Below are 12777 nucleotides of genomic sequence, written 5' to 3' on the forward strand. Positions count from 1 at the left end.
AGAAAACATAGCTGGTCTGAATTGTAAGTTTGCAGATGATACTAAGGTTGCAGGAGTTGCAAATAGTGATGAAGACTGTCAGAGAATACAACAGGATAGACAGGCTGCAAAATTGGGCAGAGAAATGACAGATGGAATTTAACCTGGATAAATGCGAGATGCTGCATTTTGGTAGATCCTGTTCTGGGAGCTATAAAATAAATGACAGAACCATCAGTAGAATAAACACACAGAGAGATCTGGGCATGCAGGTCCACAGATCCTTAAAAGTGGCAGCACAGGTGGAAATGGTGGTAAAGAAAGCATATGGCATGCTTTTCTTCATCAGACTGGGTATCGAGTATAAATGCTCGCAAATTATGTTACAGTTATATAGAACGTTGGTTAGGCCACATTTGGAATACTGTGTCCAATTCTGGTGACCACACTACCAGAAGGATGTGGAAGCTTTGGAGAGAGTACAGAAAAGGTTTACCAGGATGTTACCTGGTATGGAAGGTATTAGTTATGAGAAGAGATTGAATAAACTGGGATTGTTCTCCATAGAGAGACGGAGGCTGAGGGGTGACCTCATAGAAGTTTGTAAAATTATGAGGTGTATAGATACGGTGAACAGTTGGAGGCTTTTTCCCAGGGCGGAAATGACAATTACAAGGGAGCACAAGTTCAAGGTGAGGGGGCATAGATTCACTGGAGATATGTGGGGATGTTTTTTACAAGGGTAATGATGGCCTGGATTGCACTGCCAAGTGAGGTGGTTGAGGCAGACACATTAGCGACCATTAAGACTTATCTGGATAGACACATGAACAGACGGGGAATGGAAGGATATAGGCGTTTGGTCTAGGTAAGATAAGTGACTGGTGCAGGCTTGGAGGGCCATAGGGCCTGTTCCTGTGCTGTACTGTTCTTTGTTGTTTGTAAAAATGTGCATTAAACATCCGTGGATCAAAAATGATCACGGCAAAATAAAATAAATGGGAAATAAGGGAATCAATACAAAGGACCCTTACAACAGACAAATCATTTATGTCTTTTCACTGCCAGGGACACGGGTTTGATTCCAACCGTGGGTGACTGTGTGGAGTTTACATATTCTCCCTGTGTCTGCTTGGGTTTCCCCTGGGTGCTCCCGTTTCCTCCCACAGTCCAAAGATGTGCAGGTTGGGTGGATTGGCCATGATAAATTGCCCCTTAGTGTCCAAAAGGTTAGGTGGGTTAATGGGTTATGGGGATAGGGTGGGGGCGTGGGCCTAGGTCGGGTTCTTTCATGGACAGTCGGTGCAGACTCAATGCACTGTGATTCTTCTATTATGCAGCAGATCAGAAATAGAACTAACTTGGGAAAGAATTTCAATTCTATTTCTGTATTCTCAGGCCAGCGGGACGGACTGAAACGCTCTCTTGTGGCCCTGACTCTGTCTACATTCCTATCAAATGTTATGAATATCATTATTACTGTGCACAGGAAATTCTCTTCTATTCTAATTTCAACATATTTTTTTCTGATCCTGTGAAGAATTTGAGAGCAAATTGTTTCTTCAAGGTAATCTGGATGACTGTTACTAATGAGAAACCAACTTTCCCCTCCTGTTATTAATATTTTCTATCACAGTCTAATTATCAATTGTCCTGGGTTTAAATCTAAAGCAAGGCACGAATAAAGCATGTTCCCCCTGATAGCTTTGTCTGAAATGAGCTGCAAACATATCAGCTCAGCAACCTGGAGAAGGTAAAATTTAAATGCTACAGGTGTTCTGGTGAAGTAGGCTGATTGCCCAGGGCACTTTGTGACATTGGCTGCTGCCATTTTCACTGTCTAAGCTAGAAATTTGTAATGCTGTGAAGCCAAATGAATAAAAACATGCTATTCCCACTCATCTTAAAGGCCAAATATCGGGTTTACTACAAATCGATGAATAGATAAAGCAATTCTCTGAGAAATAATGGGTTTACTGATCAGATCTGTAGTGTTCATATTTGGGGTTTGATCAAATCATTTTGCAGGCTTTAATATGAATTTTTAGAAATAAGGGAGATTATCAGCTTTTCCTCGGTTCCCCATAGATTTTGTGGTTAATATTGAGAACCAAGGAGAAAAGTGCAATGCAGTCCAACTTGAAAGGCTTTAAGACCTTGCGGTCAATTTAATACTTTGAAATGACAAAAGAATTGAAGAAAGTTTGGAGGAAGAAATGCTAATTGGCTCATTGAGTTCATGGTTCTCCTGCACGATCAGTTCTGACTCATTATACCCAATTTAGTCAATCACAAAGAAGGGTTTTGCAAAGTATCTGTCTGTTCCTCCCAAATGATTGTGCTCGATCAGCTTACAGGCTGAATGGAAATTTCCAGTCGATCACCGGAAATGCGCCGTAAGTGACGTTTAACGATTCTCAATAATCCGCCCTGCCATCCACCATCTGCCTCCACCAAAACTGCTCAGGATGGCACTGTCAAACCAGCACCGGAAAATTTACACTCCCAGCTTTTTATTTTATTTACGGGATGTGGCCATCTCTGGCGAAGCCAGCATTTATTGCCCATCCCTAGTTGTCCTTGAGAAGGTGGTGGTGAGCTGCCTTCTTGAGCTACTGCAGTCCCTGAGGTGTAGGTACACCCGAAGCAATGTTAAGAAAGGAATTCCAGGATTTTGACCCAGTGACAGTGAAGGACCAATGATATATCTCCAAGTCAGGATGGTGAGTCAGGGGAACCTGCAGGTGGTGGTGTTCCCAGGTATCTACTGCTCTTGTCCTGCTAATGATAGTGGTCGTAGGTTGCCGAAGGAATCCTTGATGAGTTTCTGCAGTGCATCCTGTAGATGGTACACACGGCTGCCACTGTTTGTCGGTGGTGGATGGATTGAATGTTTATGGAAGGTGTAGAAATCAAGTGGCTGCTTCCGATGGTGTTGAGCTTCTTTAGTGTTGTTGGAGCTGCACTCATCCATGCAAGTGGAAAGTATTCCATCACACTCCTGATTTGTGCCTTGTGGGGTGAAGGCTTTAGGGCATCAGGAGGTGAGAGTTACTTGCAGCAGGATTCCTATTCTTTGACCGCTCTGGTAGCCACAGTATTTATCTGGCTAGTCCACTTTAGTTTCTGGTCAATGATAACCCCCAGGTTGCCTCTATTGTTGCTTCCAAATGGGTCTATAAATCCAGCACCCACTTTAAGTTCTGATGTGAAGAGAATAGAAATGGTGCCTTCCACTCTGTTGTACAGCATCCCCAATGTGCATAATTTAACCTTATACTCTTACCAATGCATGCCGCATGTTGGGCAGGATTGTGTTCTTAGTGGTGAACAAAAGGCACCAGCCATTTATTACACAAACACTTGCCCATGCACATTGTATGAGCTTTTGCGCTGGAAGTTCCAGTCAGCCAGCTGTCAATAAAGCACATGCCATCCAGGATCTGTGTGAATAGAGAAAGCACCTGTCTATATTCTTCATCAATCAGATTGAAGAATCCTTAATGAGTAGCGCAGAGTCTGAACCAGGAAGTGTCAGAATATTGATTCAAAACCAAATCAGGTACAGAAAGAAAAGTAGAGTGGGGAAAAAGATTAGGGCCGTAGTTTAATGGAAACATTTCTAAATGTCATTTTGGGCACAATTGGTGTGTTTCTCAAAGGCTGCGTTGGCGAGATCGCGTCCCGTATTTAATGGCACTTAGTGCTGAAAATGAGCCCCCACGAGCTTCTCGCTACTACTGGCTGCCTCAACTTCTAATTCGCCAGACCAGTGCCTCAGCTTCTCGCTGCTAACAAGGACGAGCTGCTTTGAAACGCTCCTTCACCACTCACTCCAGTAAACACACAGAAATGGCAGCGCAGACCTACTTCTCGCTTTGGGGATGCCGACCTGAGTAGGATACTCGGCGCCGTTGATGTGAGACAAAAGATCCTGGGCTGGATTCTCTGCAGCCCCGCACCGAAATCGCGGCCGGCGCGGAGGCGGAGAATCCACTTTCACGCCGTAATCGGGCCCAGCGCCGGTTCAGCGATTCTCCGGGAACCGAAAAACGGCGTGACCGCGGAGTACGCCACACCGCTGGAGGGGCCATTGCCAGAGACCCGCCCAGCAATCCTCCACTTCCGTACAGCCGAGTTCCCGACGGCATGGAACTTACCACCTATTGCTGGTCGGGATGCTGGCGTGGCGGCTGCAGACTCAGTCCGCGGCTGCCCTGGTCGGGGTGGGGGAATCGGAGACCGGGAGGGAGGGGCCCTTATAAGCAGCCGGGAATTAGATCCGCGTTGTTCGATCCGCGAGGCCGATCGGGGGGGTCTCATTTTTCTGTCTGTATCCGCAGTCTGAGTCCGCCATAGAGCTGGGTGCGGCCGCTGAAGCGGTGATATTTACTCCGGGTCCCTGCTCGCCCCCTGTAGGGCATTAAATTAGGTCAACTTTTTAATAGGATAATCGTGAGTAAAACTGCACCGTTTTTACGCCAACTGGGGACATAGTCTCATTTTGGGAGAATCCAGCCCCCTGTTCCCCTGAGGGGTTTGGAGGACCAGCAGCAGGATTACCAATACCATCTGGGAGGTAGTAGCATTGGTTGTCAGTGTGGGCAGCATGAGAAGGTGGACCGCTGTCCAGTATTGGAAAAAGACAAACGACCTCCACCAAGCTGCAAGGGTAAGTTACAACCTCTCTCCTGATATCAGTTCCGTCTGCTACCCCTCAAATTCCCAACTCCCATTCACAAATCACTGGCTGATACCTCGCACCCTCCCCACATCCAATCTTCGTGCTTGATCGTCATAACCCCTGGCACCCACCAGCACAACCCCTTCATACCAGGTGCGGAACCCACAAATGCCACCTGGTATAGACCCCCTGACCCATCCAGCACACGGCTCACAAAGTTCTCTCTTTGTCCCCACAGGAGAAGATAGCTCATATTAAGTGAGAAAGGGCCAAGACAGGAGGGTACCAGAGATACGAGTCCTCACCCTCTATGAGGAGCAGGTCCTGGCGATCACAAGATTGACCGAGGTGAGAGCAGTCGTCAACAGCGAGGTTGGCCTGTGCCGCAGAGGTGAGGATCCACTGCCCGTTCACCCAGATGACCTTCCTCAAGTGAGTTGTTCATGTCAGACAAAATGATCCTTCCCTCTCACTCACTACATATCCATAATCATTTTGGTGACTATTTTGGTGCCGCTTCATGCTCGCGTCTGGACCTGGATAAATTCATCAACTTCGCTTCCAGTTTCCACGCCTCCATCACTTTCACTTGGTCCATTTCAGACACTTCCCTTCCCTTCCTTGATCTTTCTGTCTTAATTTCCGGCAATAGACTATCTACTAATATCCACTACAAGCCCACTGACTCCCACAGCTATCTGGACGACAGCTCTTCGCACCCTACACCCTGTAAGGACTCCATCCCTTTCTCTCAGCTCCTTCATCTCCTTCGTATTTGTTCCGATGATGCCTCTTTCCAAAGTGGTGCTTCGAAAATGTGTTCCTTCGTCCTCAGTTGTTCCCACCTACAGTTGTTGACAGGGCCCTCAACAGCGTGCGGTCCATCCCCCGCGCCACTACCCTCGCCCCCTCCACTCCCTCCCAGAACAAGGATAGAGACCCCTCGTTCTCACATTTCACCCCACCAGCCTCTGTATGCAAAGCATAATCCTCCGCCATTTCCGCAAACCCCAGTGTGATGCCACCACCAAACACATCTTCCCTTCACTCCCTCTGTCAGCATTCCACAGAGACCGTTCCCTCCGAGATAATCTAGTCCACTCCACCACCATACCCAACACCTCTCCCATCACCAATGGCACCTTCCCATGCAATTGCAGGTGTAACACCTGCCCCTTTACCTGTTCCATGCTTAACATCCCAGGCCCAGAACACTTATTCCAGGTTAAGCAGCAATTCACTTGCACCTCCTTCAATTTGATCTACTGCAATCGCTGCTCCCAATGTGGTCCCCTCTATATCGGAGAGACCAAACATAGATCGCTTGCTGAGCACATTCGGTCTGTGCACATTCAGGACCCTGACCTCCCCATTGCTTGCCATTTTAACACAAGACCCTGCTCCCATTGCCACATGTCTGTCCTTGGCCTGCTGAAATATTCCAGTGAAGCAAACGCAAACTGGAGGAACAGCATCTCATCTTCCGGTTAGGCATGCTACAGCCTTCCGGTCTCAACATCGAATTCAACAACTTCAGATGATTAGCTCTAACCCACCGCGACTCCTTTATTTTCATTCCATTTCATTTTAACTGTCTTTTATCTTTTATTTCTTTCTTGCCTTTCTGTATATCTATATTTCCCCCCTTATCTTATCCCCCATTTCCTTACCTTTTCTCCCCTTTGCTTCCCCCTTCCCCCACTTTTCACATTTACCTCTCTCCCACTCATGTTCCCCCTCCCCCAACATCTACATCTGTCACAGTTTACCCTCTGATTTTAGTTTCTCTGCTATTTTACTTTTTGCTCCTTTTATTCTCTCTGGGAACTGCCATTAGCACTCTTTTCCCTTGGTTTCTGTGGCTATGACTCATCTTTCGTTCCCTCACCCCACAGTATAAATATCTTCCACTTTCTGTGCCTTTTAGCTTTGACAAAGGGTCACCTGGACTCAAAAGGTTAGCTCTTTTCTCTCCCTACAGCTGGTGCCAGAACTGCTGAGATTGTCCAGCATTGTCTCTTTTGAAAAGCAGTAATTTACTTTTGTCCATTGACTCGCAGGATCGCAATCTGATAGGGCCAGGCCATCCGGAGTCTGCTCTGCCCGCACCTGGCATCCAAGCACCACCTTGCAGGAGAGCTCCAAAGACACCACCATCAAGGTGTCACAGCTCTCACCCCCAACTTCCACCAGCGCAGAGAGACACATCTTGGTGGGCAACATCATTGGACATGGGGTACAATCTGGTGAGAACCACACAGTTGTTGATGCACATCAGGTGGAGGCAGGAACATCCAAGGGAGTCAGCAGTCGGAGGTCTGCTGGATCCAAGGACTCTGCTGCGTCCCAGTCAGATGCTGAGCCTCTGGACAAGGTTCTCCCAGAGCTGATGCAGATGCTAGGACATGGCCGTGAGATTCAGGAGGGGATAGCAATGACATTCCAGCAAATTCATAGCCAATTGGAGAAATCCCAAAGGCTCTGAGTGCAGGAGATGATGCCGACAATGTGTGACACTGAGGTCAACACGGCAAGGATGGCGACCGCAATGGAAAACCTGCAGCACGATGTCAGTGTCTTCGGTGGTGGTGTCCCAGACATGGCTCAGACTGTGACGACCATGTCCCAGTCGCTGAGGGGCATGTCCCATTCGCAGGTGGACATTGCCGAGGAACTGCAGAGCATGACCCAGTCACTGAGAAACATTGCTGAGGACGTTGACACCATGGTGGAGACAATGGAGAGCTGCCAGGACTGGCAGTGGCAGATGGTTCTGAGGCCTCTGGAGCTCACTCCACTTGCCCCTTCATTCCATGGAGACCCCCAGGGCCCTACGGGCACTGTCAGGGAGGAAGAAGCACTGGAAACCAACCCGAGGCCTGCCCATCAAGGAGACGACAGCGGTCTCCAGTTCCTCCAATTCCCCCCTCCTGACACCGGTGCATCTCAAGGGCAGCGGGCAGAAAAGGGTGGCACGGCGAAGCTAGTGACAGCGGTATGTCAGCCAGGGCTCTGCAAGGGTAGCACAGTGGTTAGCACCGTTGCTTCACAGTGCCAGGGCCCCAGGTTCGATTCCCGGCTTGGGTCACTGTCTGTGCGGAGTCTGCACGTTCTCGCTGTGTCTGCGTGGGTTTCCTCCGGGTGCTCCGGTTTCCTCCCACAAGTCCCGAAAGATGTGCTGTTAGGTAATTTGGACATTCTGAATTCTCCCTTAGTGTACCCGAACAGGCGCCGGAGTGTGGCTACGAGGGGATTTTCACAGTAACTTCATTGCAGTGTTAATATAAGCTTACTTGTGACAATAAAGATTATTTAAAAAAACAATAAACTCCAGGCCCTCCAGAGGACGTCCGCGAAGAGCATCAAAGGCCACGATGCAAAAAGCAGCAAGCTGCCTCCACCTTTGATGTGCATCCTGGGGACACACTAGACATAGCACTAGACCACATAAGATATAGAAGATTGGGGGGCACTGATTGGGCACTGGGGGATGCGCCCAGTCACTGTGTGGCTAGATGATATGGAAATGTTCAATGTTCACTATGGAAACAAGTATCACCTGATACATATGAAGCCTCTGTCACATTAATCTACTTTCCTGGCCTGCCTGCACCCCTACCCCCAGTTGCCCTCTGCTTCCCTCACCTCCTCCCACCCCCCCCACAATCCCCAACCCAGGGCAACCCCCAACCTGGAACACTTCAGTCCCCTGACCAAGCCCAAGCTCCACCCCACAATGAGCACTGGAGCTGGGCTGCATGCCGGAAAATGGAAATGGCTACTCACCTTCTCAGTTCCCCTCAGCAGCCATTGCGCCAGCTTCGCATTTTTAAAAAGGAGTATTTAACGACACACGCATGATTTCGCGCTGGGGAGCCGGTTAATTCCCAGGAGACCGTTACATTCAACTTCAGTCTCACCAATGAGATTAAAATGAATGCAAGTGAGGGTTAATGAGACCCGGAACTCACCATCGTTGGTGTGGTGATATGCCGATGGGCTAATTCATAGATGGATGGTGTGTGACCTCCAACCAGCAGCTGCCGGTGCAGACACACCATGCAGTCTCTAGGCCAAGGTCATGTGACCAGTGACTCCCATATAAGGGGAGACACATCCATCCATCTTCAGCAGAAGATTGCGAGGGTAATAAGACATGTAAGTGAATGGTCAGTGCGAGGTGCAGATTCCAGAGGAGTAATAAGCAGACTCCATGATAACGTGCTCTGCATCTGATTGCTATCTTGCCACACGAGACTCAATAAAAGTTTCTGGTTTGGACAGGTCGAAGTGTTTCATGGATTCCTCCGTAAGGTATAATGGACCAAACACATCAGTTGGCAGGCCGGCTAGATAGCCAACTGAATTGCACCTGGCGCGAATCTCGATTTTGACCTTTCCGGCTATTTAACTGGCGGACCTAGAGTCAAGCCGCGCTCAACGCAGTGGTTAAATCGCGCCTGAGATTTTTTAAATATATGAAAGAGATATATAGAAAAAACAAAACTGCATTTATGAATATTTATATTTGTTTAAATCTCCGGCAGTACTTAAAATCTGAAACACCGATTCTACAAATTTGTGAAAATTCATTTCCAAAGGTTGTTTGGCAGTAATTAAGAAAGAGTTCTTTACTGGAATGGACAAAACCAACTTTTCCTGCTGAGTTTAGTGATTAATATATCCGGTAAGTACAGCAACTTCACAGCCGTCCATGTGTTTGAATGGTGGGTGTCTCAGTGCCCTCCCATTATCCTGCAGCCTTTGGAGGGCCACAGCTTCTCAGACAGGCACTTACTGATTTCTGCATTTTGCTACACATATTCAGCCACTGGAAGTTGCTGTCTGATTTACCAGTTCGTAATGGTGCTTGCTATTACCCTCGCCATTATTTTGATTGCAAAATTCAACCTGATGAGTTACAAGGAGCCAAACACAAACATTATTTAATTTAAGAGTGTGGAGACTAATTAGATGTCAGTTTCTAAGCGTGGAGAACTACCAGTGTTCCTCACTATGTCAGCTAGCTGCTAAGTACTGTCACCACTTCTGAGGAACTAAATAGAGGAGCAAATGATTTAAGTGACTCTAATATATTTAATGACATGCCTTGTCTTCTGGAAATTGCCAGTTTTTTTTAACATTTGTACTTCTTCAATTTGATTTTTATCACATTTGTTATGGAGGTTCTCTACTGTGAAATTAATCTAACCCACCAGAGTTGAAGTAATTTTCTGGTGTGGCATAGTATGGAAAGAAAGGATGCTTGTGATATGCGAAACAGATGATCAAGTAAAGCCATCTCTTTATCTTGATTACTATAATTCCACATGGGCTTAATGAAATGGTTTAAAGGATTGTAATCATCAACAGCTCCATAGATCTGTGCAGTAAGTACCCAAAGTCCCTACATAAAACTTGGAATTACTGAAAAACAAAGCTGTAAATAAGCAGAAAAACGTACAGAACGGTAAATAATATGTTCCAGTAATCTAACAAACCATTCTTCATTTGCTCTGATTTTTTTCTGCACCTGATATTAAAACCTGGGTTCAGTTGCTTCAAGGCTGGCTGGTTGCTATGCGTACCAATCCAGACCACCACCTGCGAACTCCTCCTGCCAATGAATTGTGTTTACTCTGTTGAGTAAACTATAATTAAAGAGTTGACTATAATAATGATAATCTTTATTAGTGTCACAAGTAGGCTTACATTGACACTGCAACAAAGTTACTGTGAAAATCGCCCACTTGCCACACTACAGCGCCTGTTCGGGTACACAGAGGGAGAATTCAGAATGTCCAATTCACCTATCGTGTGGACAAGTTATCGAATGATGCTGCACAGATGGAGAGCATTTGGCCTATACTGGCTTTTTGAAAGAGCTATTCATTTAGTCTCACTCCCACGCTCTTTCCCCATAGCTCTGTCATTTTTCTTTCACGTATATATCCAATTCCCCTTTGAAAGTTTGTGAATAAAGTGCTGTGTGAAAGAAAATCCTCCCCTATTCCCTTTTGGTTCTTTTGCCAATTAAATTACATCTGGGTCCTCTAGTTACCAACAGCCCCACCCTTACTTTTTATTTAATCTGTCACGATCCTCCATAGCTTTGCAGCAAATGCAGCATCAAATCTGTAATGTAATAAAATTCCACATAAAATATTCCTATGTCATAAAGGCAGTCTAAAAGTCAGGATTAAGTGAATACACAATCTGAAAACAGTAATGTGGAGCATCAGGTTCATATGTTTGGAATTGGGTCAGCAACAATTGGAATTAACATTAATATTCATCCTGAAAATCATACTATTTGTTCATGAGTAAAGGCTCATAACACAAAATGCTTTCCACACTGAAGCAAGCATGCTGCACATTCAAGATTCAGGGATAAAGTACTGCATTAAAACTGACTGGTGGAAGAAGCATTGCAGTGTAAACTCACAATCTGATTGCAGTAGCTCTTAGCTCCATATTGCACTTGAAGTTGGATGAAGTGCCCATTGTTCTCATTGAGAATGCAGTGGTTTGCTGATTTCAACTTTCAAGGACACACAGAACACCATGACAAACTGAGAATGATTAGTACCCGGCCACTTTATTGTGTACTTTAGAACTTAATCCATTGCTGCCCAATAGGATATTATAACTGATGCTAAGATGAAATGTGTACATTTATCATTCATAGAATCCATACAATGCAGAAGAAGGCCATTCGTCCCATCGAGTCAACACTGACCTTTTGGAAGAGCACACTATCTAGGGCTGCTCCACCGCCGTATCCCCATAATCCCACCTAACCTTTGGGCACTAAGGTGCAATTTAACATGGCCAATCCACCTAACCTGCACATCGTTGGACTGTGGGAGGAAACCGGAGCACCCGGAGGAAACCCACACAGACACTGGGAGAATGTGCAAATGCCACACAGTCACCCGAGGTCAGTATTGAACCCGGGTCCTTGGAGCTGTGAAGTAACAGTGCTAACCACTGTGCCACCGTGCTGCCTTCATCTTAGAACAGATTCTAATTTTATTTATGCAAAATCTGGGATTTTAACTCCTTTCTCTTAGAACAGTGCTCTGTTGGTTTGTGACAGGTTGAAGGAGATAACAGGTTATAGTCTGCAACAAAAATATCTGAAAATGTAATATCTGAGCTCCATCAGGGAATGTAAGACAAGAGGCACAGAGAGACTAAAGCTATCTTCAAATGTAGAATGCCATAGAAGCCTAACTTTGTATCAAAAAATATATTGTTAATGGATATCCTGTGGTGTTGCTCAGAGAGTCAAGGAATATGTTATTTCCTAATATGTACCTGCCAAGCCACAGTTCCCATTGCTTCAAACCTTGGGGGAGCTAGAGTAGGTCCTACAACACTGCACCTCCCTTGTTTCTCTTCAACCACCCCTCCCCATGTGGCATTTCAATTGGATTGTGCTATACTCATTTCATGCAAAACGTGGGGGCCTATGGGTCTAAAATGATCGATAACATATGCACCTTGTCCCATCCTATTTGCCTCAGCACTTGACATGCTACTTGATACACTTGCTAACAATTCATGGCTTTAAAAGTTAACAAGAACCCTGCAGGAGTGGTTTATTTACTCTAGATAAATTTAGTCATGAGTCATCTTCTTGAGCTGCTAGTTTACTTTAGGATTTTTTTCTGGCCATATTCTGCACTCCAAAATGAATTCTGAGTTTCGGTAACAACCTTTTGCTCGTGCTGGAGCGCTTTTATTTGCTTTGGAAAGTGTCTAATCCAGTCATGTGTGGTTTTAGAGTCCCACCTTTGGGCTTGGGGGAGAAGGGAAAGCAGGAAAGATAGTGGGGGAAGCTGCAACAAATGAGAAGGATACTGCAGGCGGTCATAGTAACAGCATGTCTTCAGAGAGCACTCCCCTTTCTTCAATTTACCCATTGATCAATGCGTGAGGGACATGTGCATTTCTTTCATGCTGCACCTTGGCACATTGGTGACATCTCATGCTTTGCTGTGCACCACTGTTTTTTGGAGGTACACCAGGAAAACATTCACACCACACTACCTGTGGACGGAGCAAACTGGGTCAAGAAAATATTTGGCCTTGTCCACTGAGGTACCCTC

At 46.1% G+C, this 12777-nt stretch overlaps 1 protein-coding gene across 4 annotated transcripts in view; it reads left to right on the top strand.

Annotated features, from left to right (window-relative positions):
* The window catches only part of LOC140385610 (RNA-binding Raly-like protein), a 1446698-nt gene that overhangs the window by 515467 nt on the left and 918454 nt on the right, over positions 1-12777 (top strand). Inside the window, exon 1 of one of the 4 annotated variants that reach the window (XM_072467937.1) lies at positions 5079-5095. The exons of the other annotated variants lie outside the window; for them this stretch is intronic. The gene's annotated coding sequence lies outside the window, so the exon portion shown is untranslated. Of the gene's footprint in view, positions 1-5078; positions 5096-12777 lie in introns of those variants that run through there. 4 annotated transcript variants of the gene reach the window in all.

This window comes from Scyliorhinus torazame, chromosome 11, assembly GCF_047496885.1.
Source record: "Scyliorhinus torazame isolate Kashiwa2021f chromosome 11, sScyTor2.1, whole genome shotgun sequence".
NCBI lineage: Eukaryota > Metazoa > Chordata > Chondrichthyes > Carcharhiniformes > Scyliorhinidae > Scyliorhinus > Scyliorhinus torazame.